The sequence below is a fragment of the Barbus barbus genome (assembly GCF_936440315.1).
Source record: "Barbus barbus genome assembly, chromosome: 15".
Taxonomy (NCBI): domain Eukaryota; kingdom Metazoa; phylum Chordata; class Actinopteri; order Cypriniformes; family Cyprinidae; genus Barbus; species Barbus barbus.
The window spans coordinates 17,241,192-17,247,191 of NC_136743.1; the positions used below are offsets into that span (position 1 = coordinate 17,241,192).

Here is a 6,000-nt window from a genome sequence, read left to right on the forward strand (position 1 = left end):
GGTGCCATAGAATGAAAAACTGTCTTTACCCTGGCATATTTAAATAATAACAGTTCTGTACATGGAAATGACATACAGTGAGCCTCAAACACCATAGTTTCCTCCTTCATATGTAAATCTCGTGATTAAAAAAGACCACTGAAAAACAGGCGAATCAGAACATAACACCACCGACTGTGACGCAACAGTCGGGATCACTACACCCCCAACATTTGCATAAACCCGCCCATGTTCTAAGTCGGCCGAACCATCAGAAGCTCTGCAGGTATTGTAAATAAACAAGCGCGGACAACAGCGAAAATAACACAATAAATTTCATGTTCCAGGCCGTGCAGGGGGTGTGAAGTGCAGGGATGGGTTGGTGTCTGTATTCAGAAAGGCACAGAAAGCAAATAACGCGAGCCACTAAAGGGACATGGTTAGCTCCTTGCTAGCGGTAGCCTGTGACAGTACATAAGATTTCACTCTCAGTAAGGAGAGATGAGGATGATGGCGAATGACTTACAGATCCTGAGCACCACTGACAAGCATCTGATCTTGTGAAATGTGTGGTAAGTACTGTTGCTCCATAATGTAAACATAGTTTGTGTGATCGCGTCTCTTGAAAGTGAACTATAACGCGATCGATGGATCGTTCAAAAGCAGTTTCAATGCCTCGCATATTAATAACGGCTCCCTGATGCCCGCGTTTTATATACAGTATAATTACCCGACGATATAACTGCGAGAGAAAGTATTTAAATATATTTTCCTCCCTGTGCTTCCTTCTTGCTGATGAGCAGCACTGTGAAACAGCCAATCAGAGCAGAGCTCATTATTATTCATGACCCTGCCAAATAAGCCAATAACAGACCGTTTCATTCTAGGGAGAAATCCTAGGGTTGTAAATGGACATGTAAAATCGTTTCTGGAGATTTTTTGCCCTTACCTAAGCCACATACCTTCTGTGTAGATATCAGAGAACAATTTAAAATACTGTATCAATGCATTCTATGGCACCTTTAATCTAATAATACACACAAGATCACATCAGTGTCATTCCCTCATTTAAAAAAGCTATTAAAAAAAAGAGATCACATCCAGTTTTCTTCAATATCTCTGGGAGAAAATCCAAGAAAATTCTCTAAAGCACCGGAATCACGCTGAGAATTGCTTTCACAGAAATGCAAAGTCCAAGAAGCTGTTCATTGTTCATGCTTTCACACTACTCCTCAAATTAATTTGTAGGTTAGTGGCATGATCGAAAGGATGAATATAAATGACAAGACTGGTGACCCATCTGAAAAAATAAATACAGGTAGACTATAAAGAGGGAGGTTAGATGATACCACAACAGAGAAAATCACATAAGCCACTGAAGCCCTTAAACATACTGAAAAGTCACCAACAACACAGTTAATAATGGATGTGTGGCAGAATGGAGGAGTGCCTTAATAGCTTGATAATCACAGATGTGGGTATTAGGTTATAAGTTTCACACAGTATGTGGAGGAAAAAATACAAAGCAACAGGACAAAGTACAATGGAAAAAGAAAGAATGACAGTGGAAGAGATTACAGAAAAATGCTGAAACTGAGCAGCTGAGTCACCAATTGTTACCAACACAACAAAATTCACACAAGTTCATTAAACTAAAATGTGACCAACTCAATTCTCAAGCCTTTCACACAACATAAAGTCGACATTTGTGCTGTTAAAACAACAAGTTCATTATTAAAGCAAATAAGAAAAAACACAGAGGACTGCTTTCTCGATTTCTCTCATAAAGAGCCTAGTTGCTTTCCTTTAGACTGCAGTAATTTTGCTGCCAAGTGCATGCTCGCTCTATAACTACCCCACAAAACCTTCTATTAAACATAATGGAACATTTTCTCCTCCTATTGGCTGGTTGCGGTGGGCTGCAGCGTGTAGATACTGGCTGGTCTATTCAGTCTGATCGCTTAATGACCATTTAAAATGTGTGAACGAGGAATAATGTATGCTAGAGAGAAGCTGAAACGTTTGAACTTCCCATCTTACGTAAGCCAAGTTTAACAGTGAGGTGTGGCTCTTTGGCAACTCTATAAGCTGAACTCGACATGACATCTTAACTCGGAGAAACAAACTTAGTTCTTCTATCCTCAGTCGTAGGAGACTGAAAGTCATTAAATCTTTCACAAAGAGGCTAAAAAATATTTATATCGTAAATTCTTTTCATTGTTCACCAGAGATATCAATCTGGACATTCTTTTTTCTCAAAGTCAACACGAAATTTGAATTTTGTTTTCCTTGCTTAATGTTATAGTCTTCTGATCACTGCATACTGTTCCGAAGAGAAAATATAATGACTTCCCTTTTCCACTGACATCATTTGGCCACTCGGGTTATATAAAAGAGTCAAAGACAGAAAGGGGTTTTCGAGCATCAATACAATAAATACTTAATATAGTTTTATATTTATTTCCCCCTCACACACACACATTAGGATGTATCATGTTCAATTTTATTTTTATCTGAGCAAAAAAATAATGACTATCATACATTCTTACGACGATTTGCAGAAGACACCAAATAAAATGTAATTTAGTGTAACAATAGTTCATATACCAAGCAATCTTGCCAGGTATATTTACAGAAAGAATCATTAGGTGATATTAAAAGACTGTATTTAAGCATCATAGTGCACCAAGTGCAGCCACCAAAAACTAATTAACTTTGATCTTTGCCACTATACCCTTAAAATAACTAGGTTTTACCCATTTGCTAGAAATTTATTTTTCTTCATTTAAAATATAATAAAATTTTGTTTTCTTACATAATTTAATAAAGCACAGATCAGAATAAGATTTTTTTTATTATTTTTACAAACGTGCTTTTATCCATATAATTTTTTTTTGTAATTTATTGATGTGGACACAGAAATGGGACGTCTTGTCTTTGACCCTTAAGTATTATTGTAAAATACTCTTTTTCTATCTAACTAATCTCTCCATTCTGGCACTGAACTCCAATTGTCTATTCTCCAAATCTAATCGATTTAACTGCAGCCCTGTTTCACTCAGAAATACATCACAGAATGGTAATAAAACGGTTTGGCTTTACTTCATTGTCTCTGGTGGCCGTGTTTACTATAAATATACAGGACAGTCTAGCTAGCTGGTAGTTTAAACAACAGAAATGCTGGTAGAGAGGTTCCTAATGGAGGGACTCATTCATTCTCTCTGTGTGGGTGAACACTTATGTCTGTTGTATCTCATGTATGTCTCCCACCTGTGCACTGACCTTTACAGCCAGCTTTAAAGAGGTGCACAGGTCAAAGAGAGGCAGTGAATCAGACATGTCAACTATCACACCGTTGGCACAATATTGCATTTTTATGATTCTTAGATATCATCTTGTCCAACCACTACAATCTCAGAATGGACCATTCATGAGTAAGGGTGCATGTACAGTATTTATTGTTTACTGATATATACATGCGAGTTTACAGACAAAGCTCTGTTCTGTGTACTGTATGGCACACAAAGACAAAGACTAGGCTAATTCCTCATATACTGGAAGTGAATCTATCTAGGAACCAAACTAAACCCAAAACATACACCCAGCTCTCATTTAATTATCTTCACACTGCTATTGATCTGACCTAAACCAACATTAAATGGATATTAGATAAATAATTACACTATTGTCTTTTATAGCTGCTTTACAGCAGAACCTGAACAATCTCCATAGCTTTAGTTTCCATAATTGATTCTGCTGTATCTCTGTGAAGATACACAATCTGTATTGTATGGTTTTCAAACCTGTCCTGCACATTTTGTATGTCTCCCTAATCAGACACACCCAATTTAGTTCTTGCAGTCTCTACTAATGAGCTGTTGAGGGGAATCAGGTGTGTTAGATGAGGGAGACATACAAAATGTGCAGGGCAGGGGGTCCTCCAGGACAGGTTTGAAAACCCCTGTTATAAATAAAGCACCATATAAAGGCGACTTGACTTCAGTTTGTCCATCAATATGCAATGTTTGTCCAACAGCAGTCTCAGAGATGTGTTTGAACTGAAGCAAATTAAAATAAGAAAAACATGTGAACTTTTAGGCTTATTGGTTCTCTGTGCCTCGTAATAAACAAATCTTGATGTAAATGATCCAAAGCAGGACAGGCTGTGCAGTGAACTGTAGAAAATAACTGCAGAACAGCATGACCTTTAAGAGCTCTGTCTGTTGGACAAAAGCCAAGATAATATAAACGAATAAACACTTTCAACATGTGCCCTCTATTTTTGTAATTTTCAGAATTTTTGTCTTGATTGCCAGGATTTTTTTTTTTTTTATAAAACTAAAAAATTTACTTAAAGTATTATTGTGTATAGACAATAAGATTTTTATTAGAAAATAAGACAAAATACTGATTAAAAAGTTACTTTTCGCAGTGTACTAATTTCCCAAACCCCTTCAACATCAGTTCTACTTTGCGTACTAAACTACAGAAATACACAGATAATGAGGGGGAATGAAAAGTTAGAGGCATATCAGCTGTTGCTACCTGCCAACAAGTTCCTGCCCATTGTAATTCGTCATGGAGACAAGGCTTAATGCCTTTGGGAGGAGAAAAAAAATATTATGCAACCATGTACTTTAAGAGATTTACGAGAAACTATGCTATAGACACTTGAATCACTTGTGTGTGCTGGGGCATACATGCAAATAAAGAACTATGGGAATTTTTTGTATTGTTGTTGTAAGACGTGAAGCTGTGTGGATGAAACTACTGCAAACTCACTCCAAATAGCATCGTAGGTTCATGTTAGTATTATAAACAGAGGACTTAGTGAGGCAGCCACCAATAAAAGTAATCCATTCATATTTAATATTAAGTTGGGTTTTGTAGGTGTCTGGGAAAGACAGTCTCCATAAAAGTTTCGAAAAGTCTTTGCCAACCTGTTGTTAAGTTTAGCCGGACTTGTTACTATTGTTGAAAAAGCCTGATTTTCATTAAGATTTTCAGAGCAAATGCACTTTGCACCTGAAGCCAATTCATTGCAGGATGTTGTTTATCAAACAAAAACAGTACCACACTTGTTCTATCATGTGCCTTTTTACATGTCTGTCTGTCTGTGAGGCGTGTTAGTAATAGCACAAAGCTCCTAGCAGCTCAGGGTCAGAAGTCTCTTGCGGTCTGATTAATGAATGACATGATTACAGTGTAAGAGACAAGCAAACAACATTGAGGAACATTTAAAACACAAGCTGGTGAAAACACAATTAGCCAAAGATGAGAAAGTGTAATTTATTCAGTTGTAGTGTACTCTACTCCAACCCTTGTGTACAGCTGAAAAAACAAGAGAGGGATTTTGGAGCCTGAGCAAAACCAAGTTGACTTTCCTCTCTTGTGCACTGGTCACACATTCCACCACGGATACAAAAGCCTCTCACACTGGGGTGAGACAGGAGCCAAGACATATCGGCACCAGAAAGACTTTCACATTTCACAATTAAACACAAACATGTACATCCATAACTGTTGCTAGAAATGTTCAAGTGCTACTCTCTTTAACTCTGCAACCTGGGATACAAGTTTAGAACAGAGCAAGAAACAACAAACAGCACAAAGTTTTACTGACCTGCCTTGGTAGACGTGATTCCCACATGATAAATCAGCTGTTTGACTCCCACAACAATGAAAGACTAACATGTAGTTTTGCAGCTTTAAAAGAGTCCCTCTCCCTTTCTGTGACTCCAAACAGACTAAACAAGAGGGCAGTGGCGAGATCAGTCATAGGCCAATGTGTTTGAAGGGGGTGGGGCCTTCTCTGGGTTCTGAAGTGTCAGTCACAGTCACTCAGCAAATCAAGTGCAGCAAGTCACAACATGCTCCTCCTCTCCTCAGGTGTTAAATGCATTTAGATGAACTGATATCTCCCCATGGGATACGAGCAGCACAAGTTAGATGTTTATAATGGGTCAGTTGTTTCTCCAAGTCATCAATGAGATTAAACAAAGACCAAATGGAGACTTTTGT

General features: G+C 37.8%; 1 protein-coding gene across 1 annotated transcript in view; it reads right to left on the reverse strand.

The window, feature by feature from the left end:
• LOC306881300 (phospholipase D1-like) overlaps positions 1-5,729 on the reverse strand; it is a 37,492-nt gene extending 31,763 nt beyond the window's left edge. Inside the window, exon 1 of the mRNA XM_079435317.1 lies at positions 5,603-5,729. The gene's annotated coding sequence lies outside the window, so the exon portion shown is untranslated. The remainder of the gene's footprint in view (positions 1-5,602) is intronic.
• Positions 5,730-6,000: the final 271 nt, after the last annotated feature.